At 48.4% G+C, this 15,634-nt stretch overlaps 1 protein-coding gene across 5 annotated transcripts in view; it reads right to left on the bottom strand.

The window, feature by feature from the left end:
- ROR2 (receptor tyrosine kinase like orphan receptor 2) overlaps positions 1-15,634 on the bottom strand; it is a 204,300-nt gene that overhangs the window by 32,928 nt on the left and 155,738 nt on the right. The window lies entirely within an intron of this gene.

The following is a 15,634-nucleotide window of genomic DNA, read 5'->3' as shown; positions in this document are numbered from 1 at the left end:
CAGTGACCTGCTCAGGGAAGGCTTCCATCTTCTCTCCCATACAGACACTCCACTCTCCTAAGCGGCAGTAATTATGCTCTAGAATGTTGCTGAGAACACTGATTAGCAAATACTGAACCACGCTCCCAGGAAAAAGAGAGTTAGCTTCCTGTGAGCCCCTGGTCACACATTTTCATCAGCCGATCCATGCATGAACTTGTTTGATGTGTGTTTCTGTTTACAGACACCTTATTTAATATGCACTGTTGATTCATGCACATTGAGCTCAGGGCCAACAGCACTGTGACTCATCCTGGACAAAGCCCATCTAACACACGTGTTCTCTCCATGAGCCATTACAGCCTTCTCGCCCTCAGGAACACAGGACAGCACTGCAACACCATCATTGAGGGCATTTGAAATAGCAAAATCACCAACAAAAAGCACAAAAATGTGAAAAACGTGGGACTAAATAGACCATGAACAGGACACCTGTTCACAGCATGAGCTGAAACAATTAGGCAGAGTGTCACCTTGTTCAACCTCAGCCGAGAACGTGTGCATCGGGCAATTCGAGACTGTCACTGCTCTGGACGCGTCTGTGAGTGACCACAAAAGTATCGTGAGGACTGATTTTGGGGTTACAAACATGTTTAGGCAGTAGCTGAACTCACATATATGGAATCTGCAAACAATGAGGATGGCTGGTACTTCTCTTTCCAAGCTCTAAATCTACTCTAATCTCACCAATTTGCGATATAAATTCTTGCTCAGAGAGTCCATCCTCCCTCCTACCATGCCCCCAAGCACAAATCCACAAAAGGAAAAGAGAAAACATGTGTGACAAAACAGGGAATCCTCAAAGGCAAGCTTGTCACTGGCCCGAACAGAAGAGAACCGACGGGGATAAGGGCTACCGAAGGCCCGTCCCGCTGGGCCCGGGCCGGGAGCAGGCAGAAGCCGTCCGGGGCTTTCAAGTCCGAGGGGAAACATGGCCAAAGAGTACCCAGAATACAGAGCACTCGGGGCTGGAAACACCACCTTCGAATGTGGGGCCCAGGTCAGCCAGGGGCAGGAGCTCTCAGCTGGCGACACAGGCTGTGGGCAACCAGAAGAAGTGAAACGGACAGTGAAGGGAGGGGTGTGTGTGTAATGTGTGCATGTATGGTGTGTATGGTGTGTGTGTATAGGGTGTTAGGTATGTGTGTGTATGGTCTGTGTGTGGTGTGTGTGATGTGTGTGTCGGGGGCGGGGGCATGATGTAGGTCGGGGCAGGAGGTTACTCTGTCAAGACAAACACACACACTAAAATTCTATAACACCTGAAGAAAACTAAGGCTGGACAGACAAGACAATCAATCATTAGGAGACGAATTCACTTCAGACAAAACTAAGATAATAGAGCAATCTGAAAATGACTACAAAATATTTTCATGTTCTGAGTCTTTTTGCTTGATTTCTGGTTGGTCCCTATTCTTTCTTCTTTTTACGATGTCAAAAAGATTATAAGATGGCATATATGTTATTACTTATTTAGTTGGTGGAAAAATACAGGAATGGATGGATTTTATTCACAAGGGAGAACGGACAGATATCTGTCTGAAGAGGTATCACTAATTAGCACTGATTATTATTTATTAGTAACAACATCATCAGGTTCTACCTTGATTCTCTCCTAGCCAACCCTTTTCTCAATGCTCTGAATTAAGTTGTAGAAGAGAATTCTTAGGGATGACACAAAGCTGGAAGGTCACGAAAGTGTCTATGACAACCCCCTGAAAGGATGGGCTGAATCAAGCAGGGTGACCTCCAGGATGTACGCTCATTCATGAACTCGACCGCTCAAGCTCAGCTTGGGGAGAGACGTGTCCCCTTTGAACACAAGAACGAATCTGATCTGACAACGTGAAGCGGTTTCTTCGATATCATCTGGGCTGCCCAGATTACAGCAAACGCACCCTTTCACTGTGTTCCGGCCAGAGCGCGTCCTAACCAGAGGGTTTCATATGAGGCACTTTCAACTTCCTTAATACTCAGACGCTACCTTAAGGTCTTCATAACACTAAATGAACAGGAGGGCATATAATATAGTCACCAAATTGTAATTTAAAATAGCAAATGACATATTAGATTAAAGTCACAATGATCTCTTCTTTTTGGCACAAGTTTAATTATAATTCTCGTCTCTACGCTGATGACAGTTCTTCCAAAGACATTTGACAAACCATGGCTTCCCGGTAGACACACGCAATGGCTTCGTGTAAATTAGGATGTGAGGGTCTGTGTCTCCGAGCTGACTTGCAAAAATCTAAAAGGAGCAGGCCCAGGGGTTCTGAGGGCAGGGACATGGTAGTTGCTGCTGGTTCTCAGTTCAACCGTTTGGGGCCTGGCTTGAGAGCTGTCCTGTCACCATACCCCTCCATTTTTAGGGCATCTGCATATATCAAAATGTGGGACATCTCCACTGATCAGCTAAATATCTTGAAAGATATAGAAGGATCGTCTTCAACATGGAAAAAACATTTGTCTAGAAAGGGAGGAAAGAGAGGGGAGTGGTCAGAGAAGAAAGTTAAGGAGACGGTTCCTTTTGTACAACTTAGAAGGAAACCTGGGGAGCAACCAGGACCGTCCAATTACCGTAAATAGACCTCGGGATCTACATTTTTTCAAGAATATGTTTTTTACATTGAACGGCTATGGAAACATGGAACTCTTCTTCACTGTTCCCATCAACAGCTTCTCCCACATCCTTGATCGCCAGATTGACAACGTTTAGCCCTAGTCTTTGCTGTTCCCCAAGAAGACTCCTTTTTGAGAAGTGCAGAGTAGGAAAGAGGAGTTCCTGCCGGCTCTGCCCTCCCTCCACAGGAGCACGGAGAGCTTGGTGTTAAGCCCATCCTGCCACACAGGACACTATGAGACCCTGTACTGGAGTCAGAGCTAGGCTAAATTCAGACTGTGCCAGTCTTTCCCTTTTAGATGCTTTAGTAGTAACAGCTAACATGGACTGAAGAAATCCTCATGTGTTGGAATCAAGCACCTTACACGGTTGATTTAATCACCAAAGCTCTCTTGGCTGTATCTGTTCATATGAAATATCCAGAATGGATAAATCTGTAGAGACAGAAAACAGATTAGTGGTTGCCAGAGGCTGGGGGAGGGGAAATTAGGGAGTGACTCTTAATGGGTATGGAGTCTCCCTTTGGGGTGATGAAAATGTCTGGAATTAGAGAGTGGTGATGGTTGCACAACATTACAAATGTAGTCCTGGGATCAGGAAACACCCCCTGAGGAGAAATGGGCAAGGCGAGATCAGATGGACCAACCATGCAGAAGCAGCTGGGGGGGTGAGGGGTGTCAGGCAAAGAGGGAGGCCCCTCTGTTAAAAGCATCCTTTCCAGAGTGCTGGCGACCATCTTCAGCTTTGCTGGGACCTGGGGGTCAGGGGTCCACTGATTTCCTCCAAGCCTGAGGTGCCCAATTTGTCCAGATCCCCTTCACTCTCAACTAGATGAACGCTCAGCCCTGAAGCCACACCGTCTCCGTTCACAGAAAACAAAGCAGAATCTAGAGAAGTGATCCAGTCCACAGGTGGAGTTCTTACCAACTCTTCTCATCCTACACTGTCCAAACCAGTGGGGCTCAACTCCGTCTTCACAGTGGGGTCACCTGGGAGCTTATGAGAAAGATCCACCTGCACCCCACGGAATTACGTCCCAGTGGGGACCTGGGCAGTGGCCTCTGTCAGAAGCCCTAAGTGTGCAGCCTGGGCTGAGACCCTCTGCTTAAAGGGCTGAGGAGAAGGAAGGGGCTGTGGTTTCAGGGAACCAAACCCATCCAAGAACGAACTTGAGGCAGATGAGAAACAATACTGAGAAGAAGCACCGCTGGAGGGGAGCACCAAAGTGGAAAGAATGTTCCTAAGTGGCCAGCACCTGCACCTGGGGAAGTCCCGGATGCTATGGCATAGAAAAGGCATGTCCAGCCGGGAACGGACAGGGCAGGATCTCCACAGATAGCACCCATGTCCCGACCCAGGCCTTGAATCAGCCTCCTTCATGCTCTACTGGAAGCTCAGCAAGACCAAAGCTATAGGTCGATAATTGGGTAACATCATCAATTCATAGCCCCCTCCCTAGGCAGGTGAGGAAAACTGAGGCTTCAGGAAGAAATTAGAAGACAGATAAGGGAGGAAAGCTAATTTATATACACGGTGTCAACACTCCTGGAATTTTCCCTACCTTTCCCACACTCTCCTCCATTGGAAGGGGGGTCCCTTGCTCTTCCTAAAACCAACCTGGTCCCTTGTTGTGCATGGCCAAGAACACCCTGTCCTCAGATCTGTGCTGTTTCTCAAGGGTCAAGTTATCTGCCAAAAAGTCACCTCCATAGAGGGTGTTTCCCTGGTGCGCCATCTAAAACAAGCTCTGTTCATTTCTAACCCATCCCCACCCCACTGATCTTGGCCTTTGCGATGGCACCATCACATGGGTTAAGTTAGGATGACTGAAATACATTTGAACATCAAGAATAACAAATGTTACATTTTTGGATAACTTTCTCAATTTCATGGCTATTTCTCTTCCACATTCAATTTAGAATCATCCTGATAAGTTTCTTTTAAAAACTAGGGTGGTGTTGGAGAGAGAACCGCATTTACAGACGATCTGTATAAAACTGCCCTCTTGACAATATTGAAGAAAGTGTGGTTTAGGTCTCTATTTCAGACCTCATCGATTCAGAAAAGCTCTATCGTTTTTTTTCATACAGATCTTCACATTTATTTTTAGGTAAATTTCTAGGTCCTCTATAATTTTCCTTACTACTATGAATTGGTTTTATTTCTATTATTTCTAAATACCTTAAGGCTTATAGAAAAATTATTAGATTTCTATAAATTGTACTAATTTCCTATTGCTGCCATAACAAATTAGCACAAACTTTAGCATAAAACAACACAAATTTATTATCTTATAGTTCTGGAGGTCAGAAGTCCCAAAATCAAGGTGTGGATGGGGCCAAATTCCTTCTGGAAGCTCTGGGAGAGTCTCTTTCCTTGCCTTTGCCAGCTTCTGGAGGCCGCCCACATGCCCTGGCTCGTGGTGCCTTCCTTGCACTATTCCAACTTCTGCTTCCATCATCATGTCACCAACCGGTGACTCTGACCCTCGTGCCTCCCTCTTATAAGGACCTCTGTGATTACACTGGACCCACCTGGATCATCCAGGATCATTTCCCTTCTCAAAATCCTTAACTTAATTCCATCTTGCAAAGTCCCTGTGCCATGAAAGGTGCATGCCCACAGGTTCTCAGGGTTAGGACGTGGACATCTTTGGGAGGCCATTATTCTGCCCACCATGTATATTTTTTTTATCTTGCCATTTTACTGAACTATCTTATTAGTCTGTTAGTTTCTGAGTTGACTGTCTTGGATTTTCTATACAGATATCATCTTCTTCAAATAATAATAATATAGTCTTTATGCTTTCAAAATCCATACTGCTCATATCTCCTTTTGCCTAGTTGTTTTTTTTATATTAATTCTTCTTGATTTACTGAAAAGTTGCAAACATACGGAGAAATACAGCTATTAACACAAGAGTACCCATGTACACAACATCAAGGTTTTGTGCTAACATTTCACCATATCTGACCTACAATACTTAAAAAAAAAAAAAAAAAGTTCCCAAGTGCAAATAAAGCCCAGCCTTCCTTTATTTCTCCCTCCCTCTCCAGAAAACTGGGATGCACTATTCCAATGCATATTTATATTATATTTCTGAAAATTTTCCCTGAAAGGTCATCTTTGCTAGTTGGGTTTTTTTTTTTTGTTTTTTTGTTTTGCTGAAAGTCAGTGTGGGATTTATCTTTCTTGATGTTGCTCACTTATTTTAATTACTGTCTAATATTCCACTGTGCAAACAAACTGCAATTTCTTTATTTCCCAGATGAGGGGCAGTAAGTTGTTTCCACATTTTTGCTAGCACAAACAGTGTTTAACGACCGCCTGTATACGTGTCTCATCCTGCACACAGACAAGAATACCCTGAAGGCATCCACCTGGGTGCAGAAGTGATAAGTTATACAAGGCCCTGAAACCTTCCATTTACCCAGGTCTCGAAAGTGCTTGAAACCATTTGCACTCAACTATCAACATCGAGCGAAGGTGTTTGCCCTACAATTTTGCCAACCTTTAGTGTTTGGGGGCTTTGACATGCCTGCCATCTGATGAACATGAAATAGTGCTGTTGTTTCAGTTTGCATCTTAAGAATTCCTCAGGAGCACGAATTCCTCATCTTTTGGAAGGTTTATCACCCACTGGGGCTCTCCTTCTGTAGCTATCTGTTCAAATCTTTATTCTGTTGCTCTTTTTCTAACTTCTGCAGGTAATGAATTTTTTTCCTTTTCTAATATATGCATTAAATGTGAAAATTCCCTTCCACTTCTTCTTTAGCCATCCATTAAATTATTTAATCTCCATATGGTTGGTCAGACCCAATTATATTGTAATTTACATTATAGTCTTTTCTTTTAGCCCCAAGTTATTAACAGCGTGTTTTAATTGCACTCTTGTCACAGAACATGGTCCATGTAATGACAATTCTTTGGTACCAGTAAGATTTGCTTTACGGCCTAGCAGAAGTCAGTTCCTGTAAACGTTCCACATTTGATTGGAAGAATGTGTTTTCTCTAATTGCTCAGTGCAGGGTTTATATAGAAGCATCAGAGGTTAAGCCTGCCAAGTTTGCTGTTCAAATTTTTAATATGCTTATCTATTAGTTTCAATGACCTCTGTGTGAACTGATTCTATATCTATCAAGTGGCTACTAATAATTCTGTCAAGTGTGTTCATACACTAGAAACTAGGATTCTGGCTGCATAAACATCAGGTTTATTACGTCATCTGGTCTTCACATTGTCATGTAAGCCTTCTGGTCTGATATTAATGTAGCTACCTCAGAGTACTTTTAGTTAACACAGGCCTGTGCTATGTTTTTAATTTTTTGAAATCATTTTTTATGATTATATATTTGACACGAATCTTGTAAACAACACGAAAATTAACATGTTAATTGATGAGTCCATGTGTGTTAATCTATGAGTTCTTGCGAGCTGCAGTCACCCCTGGCCACCACCACTTCGAGTTACTGCTTCCCAGTGTTTAGTTACACTCCGTTCAGAAGCCCCCAGTCCTGTCATTATTGCCGAGTTTTACTAAAGGGGTCTATGTAGATTTGCTGACTTGTGTACCATGTTGTTTCCTTGCCAACACTGCTTGCATCTCAGTCCTTCCTCCTGGGTTCAGCTGAGCTCTTGCTGACTCACATTCGTTCTTTGGGTAAAGGACTGAGGTTGTAAACATGCTGGGTGTTGGTCTCAAATCACCTGTGACTCTCACACTTGAGTTGTCATTTAGCTGGGTATGGAATTCCAGGCTGGCAGCTGCAGGGCTGTCCCCGGCTCTGGCTGTTACTGTCACGAGTCCTGTTGGTCTTTTCCTGGACAGGTAACCTGACCTCTATAGGCCACTTTCCTTGCCTCCCAAAGTATCGCTAGCTGTGAATTTTCTTCGGCCTCAGTGCCATTCCACGTATCTGAAGATTCATGCCTTCCATTGATTCTGTAAAACTCTCCACCAACGTCTCAGTAGAAAATCTCTCTCCCTTCCCCCGTTCTCCTTTGTAATCTCCTTCTAGATATACGCCGAACTTCCTCACCTGATTCCTCGGAGCTCTTCACCTACGTTTATATTCCCTATCCTTTCTTTATTTTTAGCTATGCACTATCTACTCCTTAGCCTGTTCATCAAGTCGCTCATTTCACCGACTACATTTTTTCTTTCTAGAAGGTCTCTTGGGTTCCTTTTCAAATCCACCACTGCCCTTTCTCCCTTTATCTTTAATCCTTCTGGCTTCGTTGTTTACTCACTCACTCCTCAGCCTGGGCCTCTCTGAGTTGCTCTGTAAGTTTGCACGTTAGGGCTGGTTTTCCGTGGGAATCCCTTAAGGACTGGGTTCCTGTGACAGATAGTGCCAAGCTTTCATGTTAGCTCTTGGGCTTGGGATTCCCCACAACATTCTGGTAATGGACGCTTGGTTTCCTGAGGTGCGGTCCACGTTTGATTTCTCGTGGGAAAGCCTGTTTGCCACCCCAGCCAGGGCTGACGCAAGCCCCCCTCCCACCTCCCTCGGCTGATGGGTGAAACCACCCGTTTCCTCAGGTCTCCTAGGGCTTACCTACAACACCTGAGTCCTCTGGCCCCCGTGGGCCTCCTTCTGGCTTGATGTTGAAACCCAAGGCTCCTGATGAACTGAGCCTAGCAGAGTAGTTTCCATGGCAGGGATGATATTTCATTGGCCTTATATTAGGGTAAAAGAAATGTAAATTCCTTCATTTTCCTAAAACCAAACTTGACTTTTGTCTCAACTCCTAATTTCTCCTGATTGAAGGAAATGTAAGACCATCCATCCAATTCCAAGCGAAATCAGTAACTTGAAGGGATTTATTTCACATAATCTCAATCAGGAATTTCCTTCTCCTGAGTGTTCTCTCTAATGTAGTGTTCATGTCCCGGGGGCTATTCCAGCATCAAAGCATTGGAGGATGTGATGTGCCTGCAGCTGCCCTTTGCTACACCAGCTTTGGTTGTGGTGTCTCCGTCTTACTGGCATCCTTCTGCTCTGGAGCCTGCGGATGCATCCACATCAGCTCCCCAGCCATGTGGTGACATCATCTTTCAGTGTTGGGGAGCCCATGCCATAACTGCAGGCCACCTGCAGAATCAACTCCTTGTCTCAGGTGAACTTTTCCCCAGGATACTTGGGCTGTTCTCTGAGGCTGCCAACAGAGTGGGACCATTGCAGCAGCCCAGGGCTGTCACTGACAATTCTGTTTCCTTTCTATTCTAGCTCCTGGGCATTTCACCATCTCTCGCAATTTCATCCAAGCATTGACATCTTTTACTAATATTTCACTGAGCACTTGTATGCAATTTAAGTGGGAGGGTGGTTAAGTTAGTGTGGTCCACCATTTTCACCATCCTCAACTCTCTGGAGGACAAAATGAAAGGCAGAGAGAAAGTTCTCTGAAGGTGAGGCACAGTGTTGCTTTCTCCCTGGGTGTCTAATTCACAGCCGGCCATTTAACCTCTCTCGGCTTCATTTCTCTTATGTGCAAAATATGGGGTTTGTGCTAACCATTGCCAAGCTCTCCTCTAGCTCACAAAAGCTTCCGTTAGAGCTGCCCCAAACCCCTCCAGACATGACTGAACAGGCCAAGAGGAGCCAGGCATGGGGGACGGAGAATTCGGCTAACGTGAATCCAGTCGGCGCCCACAGCGTCAGAGAAGAGAACGGAAGTCTTCCCTGTAATTATCCGAGCCAGTTTCCCCTTCCTCACAGAGGAGGAGCTTTAACAACTGGTGCCAACGGATTCCATCTCCCCAATGCCCAGGCCAGCTCTCTGCTCACCCCGAAACTCCGGACAGTGGAGCCAAGTCCAAGCATGAGGACACACCAAGGGCAGAGGGAAGGAGAGAGTCAGTCACCAGGGATACCACTCCTGCCTTGCAGTCAGATCGAGGATTAATGATTTTTTTTTTTTTTAAGATTTTATTTTTTCCTTTTTCTCCCCAAAGCCCCCCCGGTACATAGTTGTGTATTCTTCGTTGTGGGTCCTTCTAGTTGTGGCATGTGGGACGCTGCCTCAGCGTGGTCTGATGAGCAGTGCCATGTCCGCGCCCAGGATTCGAACTAACGAAACACTGGGCCGCCTGCAGCGGAGCGCGCGAACTTAACCACTCGGCCACGGGGCCAGCCCCGAGGATTAACAATTTTTTAATCCCAACCAACCGCCCATACATTCACCCACTTGGTCAGATTACTTAGGTGCTTGAGGAGCTGCCTGTTTGCCAGGCCACACTGACTGGTCTGGGAAGGAGATAAGGAAAGGCTTATGTACTAAGGGTCAAGAGGTCGCAGGGCTCGGATTGGTGGGAAATACAACAGACAACCTGCCTGGAAGGGCAGGTGACGAGGAGACCCTGAGAGCCACACGGAGGACATAAAGATGCTCTCCCCAGGGGGACATATATCCAGAGCAATAAATCACCGGGCGACAGTGGCTATGGGTCACTCCCGCTCAGATTTTCCTGCTGAGCTGTCTAGTGGTCTGCAGAGAACTAGCTGTAGAAAATGAGGGGGGGGGGGGGCCTTAACGGGGGAGCAAAGGGGACAGGAAGAGGATGTGAGACTAGAAAGGATGGGAATCAGACAAATGAGGAAACAGGGGAAGACGAAATGAAAGGACCTGGGAGATGGAGACAAATGTGTGAGGCTGTTGCTTGCACATCTGGAGAAGGGGGCTGTGCGTGAACTGTGTCCCCCAACAAAACATGTTGGAATCCTTAGCCCCAGAACCTGTGAATGTGACTTATTGGCAAATAGGGTCACCGCAGATGTAAAGTTTAGATGAGGTCATACGGGCAGGCCCTAAGCCAGTGGCTGGTGTCCTTATCAGAAGAGGGACATTGGGACACAGACACAGAGACGAAGGCCGTGTGACAACAGAGGCAGAGATTGGACTGATGTGGCCACAAGCCAAGGAACTGCACAGATCACCAGGAACCAGAGGCTCGGAGAGGCAAGGGACGGCTTCCCCCTCAGGCTCCAGAAGGAACTAACCCTGCCCACACCTTGATTTTGGACTTTTGGCTTCCAGACTGAGAGAGAATCCATTTCTGCTGTTTGAGGCACGTGGTCTATGGTGCTGTGTGACAGCCTCGGAGAGCCAGAGGGGGCTCGGGGGACTCTGGGAGGAAGGAGGAATAAAGAGGAAGTCTTGGAGGCAGAAGTCAGCCCCCTGCTCCAGAAGCCGGCTGCATCCCCGCCCTCCCTGGGGTGGGCTCATGTGCCCGAGCACGAGGCCCCGGGCCGCCCAGTCTCGGCCCCGGACAGCACGACTGTGCATGCTTGAAGTATCTTATCTGTAGGCTGGGGTTATCTCCCAACATCGCTCAGTTTCTCCAGACCCTGGACAGCCCAAAGGGCACTGACAGGAGGATCGAGGTACTCCATAAATGGCCGTCACCTCGAGAGTGGCACAGGCCTCCGAGCCCTGAAACCCCACGTGGGTTCTGTCGACAGCAAGTTGGGAAACATTTCAGGCCTTCTGCTCACTGCCTGGAGAGCCCCAGGTTTCAATGACCGGCCAGGGGCCACTCTGCGGGGAGGTGCAGGGGCCCAGACTCAGCTGGAGCCCACACCCAAGTTCCCAGACACAGATTTAACACTGTGTCTGCACCGAGGATGCTGTTATCAGTTTTACCCTGTCAGCCTTGGAGATCCTCACTCTGTAGTAAACTCCAGGAAACAATCACACACACACTCACACACACTGAGAGTTCCAGAATAAACCAGAAATGCATCAACACACGTGGTAATCAATCCATGCTTCCTACATAAATCAGGAGCCCAACATGCAGTAAACAGAAAACAACAGGCCTCATCTCCAGGCCAACACAGTGAACTCGGCTGATTGCTTCGCTTCCTCTGTCCAGGGAAATTTCAGTTCAGCACCACAGCATAACATGTCACAAATGTCAGGGGACAGCTTGGGAGTGAGGCGTCGACTCCTGCCCTGTGATTAAGGATGCCCTTGGGATCATCTACAATTGCTACACGTCCCCAGGGGGAGAGTCAGGAATCCGCCATCTGGTTGCAGGTGGGCGATGAGCAGCTCCTCTCCCAAGGCAGGAGACACAAGCATGCTAGGCCTATTTTGGGAGGCTGCAGGCCGGACAAGACCAGCGCCACCCACCCGCCCAGCCTCTCAGAAATCATCCACTTCCCACAAACATTCCAAAGTACTGATTCTACAAAACCCAAGATGTGTTACATATGCATTTAAAACACAGCCTTGGAACAAAAGAGCAAATGGTTTCTAGGCCAAATGTACGCTTTTGTAAGTATAAGAATAATAATAAATAGCATGTCTAATGCAGCCAGGAATACAAAAACTCCCGTTAAATTCCACTCCCATGTTAACCCAGCACTATAACCGGAGTCCTAGGCTGACTTCAGTCCTACCGATGACAGTACTTTGGCACACAGAACATTCTGGCAAACTCTGCAGCTGTAAATCATGTCTTTTGCGTTCCTTTTCTCTTCTATATAGGCTTTTTGCTCTAGGATCTCTCTCTCGATACCAACTGCCAATTAAATGTTAAGTGCTCAATACTGGCACAGCATCTGAACACAAATGCTTTTTATGCTTGTAACTAATTCTCAGACCTATTTTGCTCAGCCAAGGCAGAGCGGTCCTATCACTGACAGACTGGCCCACCTACCATTCTCACCTGCCTGTGAGTTTACAGATGTGTGGGCATCACAAATAGTAACTGGATTAAAGAAATAGCTCATTCAGTCCATTCAGCTATTATTACTTTTTATATATCATTTAAGCCAAATGGGGCCAAGCAGTGACAGTCCCTGAAGCTCCTTAAACAGAAAAGCACCTGGGCTAACAAGTCTGGCAGTGCCAGGCCGCGCGCAAAGGAAGGGTGGAGTGAGGCCCTTTCTGTGCAAGACCATAAACCAAAAGGAAGGAAAATCACTCTACGGGACCAGAGAACTGGGCTGCAAGGCAAAGACTGGGGCCCCTGAGACTCCCCAAGACTCCTGGGGGCCATTCACTAGGATTCTGTCCCCAAGGGGCCAGCGAGGCCTCGACACCGGAAGCTGCCAGACACGCTGACAATCCTAATTGTGGTGATACCAATGGCAGCAGCATCCAGCCACCAGTTTCTGGGTGGCAGTTGTGTGCTGAGCCCTTCTGTCCCTCCAATGGCCAGGGGTGGGCCTGGGCCGGGAGCAGTGCCCTGGCCCTGACAGGACGGTGGAGCCACCATCTGATCCAGGTCTGTCTTCTGGCCAAGCCAAGCTCAGACGGCTGCACTGCCACGCTGCCACCACGGGGAAGACGGGCCCAGCTTGCTGTGGTTCTCTGCGTCCTTCTGTACTGCCCTTTTACAAGCGTGCACGCACACACGGACACGCAGACACGCAGACACATGCATGCACGCTCACTTGACCAGTTACCTTCTGCAATTGGTGCTTCCACGCCCTGGCAAGGTCCAAGGCGAGCTTCCAACCTCTCACTGAAGCTGCCCTGAGCAGCTTCACCAATGTCTGGAGCTGGTGGCTAGATGGGAATAAAAATTTCTGCAAACATTCAGCCCATGGTTGTTTCTGCGCCTGGATCAGCAAAGGCATCTTCCTATCTAAGCAGACCATGAGCCGTGCAGCCGCTTCTGCCTCCCAGAGGGCGACTGCGGGCACTCTGCTTAAAGGACAGTGGTAGGTGGGGCGGTGCTCCCCACCCCTCCCTGCGGACCCCCAGCCCAGGCCCACCCAGAGGCCTGCACACCAGGCTAGGCAGAGGTCTGCTGCATCTCAGGAGGGTTTCCAAGGGCATATTAGAGTCTACAGAGCGACCACAAGTTGGATTTTACACCATCACTTCTCTTCACCCAGCCCCAGCTCCCTCCTGACTGCCCCCTCCACTTCCCCTCCATCCTCCTGCAGGGCTGCCAGCGCAGGATCTTCGCAGAGAACCACAGAGAACCGCAGGATCTTCGCAGAGAACGCATCGGGTTACACCATGTCTCAGGCTGGAACCTTCCACGGCAGAGGATGGCCCTTACGGTGAAACAGAACTTTCTCCTGCCATCTAAACAGCTGTGCACCCTCTATGCAGGGCTGTCTGACAGAACTTTCTGTGATGACAGAATGTTCTAGATCTGTGCTGCCCATCTCCGTGGCCTCTAGCCACACATGGCAACTGAGCACTTGAAATGTAGCTAGTAGAACCAAGAAACTGGATTCTTAATTTTATTTGATTTTAACGGATTTAAATTTAAAGAGCCCCGCGGGCTGAGGGCTGCAGTATTGGGCCCCAGCGCAGCCTCTCCGACCTCACACCCCAGCCCATAGCTGCCCCTGCCCCTCAGCTTCCCCAGGGCGCAGGACACAGCCCCTCCCACCTCCTCTTGGCCAATGTCCGCTCTTCAGATCTCCGTGCAAGAGCCTGTCCCCAAATCAAGATGCCCTTCCTGTCCTTCCAGCTCACCACGTCCTCCCCTCCTCCTTCGGGCCACTCACTACCATTCCTGATTTTACAATAACTTGCTGACTCCCCAGTCCAGTGAACTCTGGGAGGCAGAGACCACACCCGTTTTGAACAGCAGCGTGGGCCCGGGCCTCACACAGCGCCTGGTACAGCGGGGCGGTCAGTAAACATGTGTGGGCCGTCTGGACCAAGGGCTGAGTCAGACTTTTGAGAAATGATTTCAGAATTTAACCATCAAAAACTGTCTTTCTTCCTAAGAACCATGTCCCGAGGCCCAGCGTGGTACACAGGCGTGCAGAGGACAGGCCTTTGGCCCTGATAGAGACCTTTCCCCATGAGCAGCCTGGGTGGTGCGAGGTCACAGCAACGGCATAAGGACTGTCAGGGGGTCAATACGAGGAACCAGCTCGTGCCTTTACTACATTTAACATACTGAAGAGGAATCCTCGCCAAGGCACCTCCACACACCGGACACCACCAGCAGGCGGAGCTCCACCCAGCCTGGTTCAAATCACTGACCTCCACACAAACAGCAGGGACACGGGGAGGCATTCTGAGGGGAGAAGGGAGCTCTGCACCCTTTGTGACCCCGAGAAGCTCCGTGAGGACACAGAGAGACGTTCTAGCCAGCTAGGCTGAGATGGGCAGGCTCAGTCTTTGCTGCTCAACCCTCAGGAGACCTGGCGTTGGACCTGTGAGGTGAACACATTCCTGAGGGGACTCTCAATGTGCAGGGGGCTGAGAAACTATTTCTCGGCTTTGAATAATGCTAAAAAAAGTTAAGTAGAAATAAAGTGGCTGTTTTAATGGATAATTGTTATGCACTGAATTGTGTCACATGCTGAAGCTTTAACCCCCAGTGTGACGGTATTTGGAGGCGGGGACTTCGGGAGGTGAGGCGGGTTGGAGGAGGTCCTGACGTTACAGCCCCCATGATGGGATTGGCGCCCTTGGAAGAAGAGGAAGAGACTGGAGCGCTCTCTTCTCTCCGCCACACGAGGACACACGGAGAAGGGCCATCTGCGAGCCGGGAAGTCGTTCTCACCAGGAACCACCATGCCAGTGCCCTGATCTCAGACTTCTGGCCTCCAGGACGGTGAGAAATAAACTCCTGCCGATTGAGCCGCCTGGTCTGTGGTGCTGTGTTTATGCAGCCTGAGCCGATTGAGGCAAGAGTCTAAGGCAATATGGAGACAGCGGACGAAGCAGGAAAAGAGTCACTTTCTCAAGTAACTGGGCTGCATCTGAGGAAATGCGTTCTATCGACTCTACAATCCTCAGATGCCTACGAAGGGTTACAAGTGAGCAGTGGCCCTGACTGACCTCTGGGAAAGGCTGAAGCAACAAGACAAAGAACCTGCTCCTTGGTGACCGGTGGAGGAAGCCACCTGCCCGCCTGAGGTGCCCACCCACTCTGGACAATTACACGCAGAGAAAAACCCCAGGAGACAGCCACTTGTCAGCAGGACACTTAGTGGCCAAGCTAGGAGTCCAGCTCCCAATGCACCACTCAGGCCCATGAAGCAC

Source organism: Equus asinus, chromosome 23, assembly GCF_041296235.1.
Source record: "Equus asinus isolate D_3611 breed Donkey chromosome 23, EquAss-T2T_v2, whole genome shotgun sequence".
Taxonomy (NCBI): Eukaryota; Metazoa; Chordata; class Mammalia; order Perissodactyla; family Equidae; genus Equus; species Equus asinus.
Note: the sequence above shows the minus strand (reverse complement) of the source record. Positions and strands in the feature narration are given on the sequence as shown.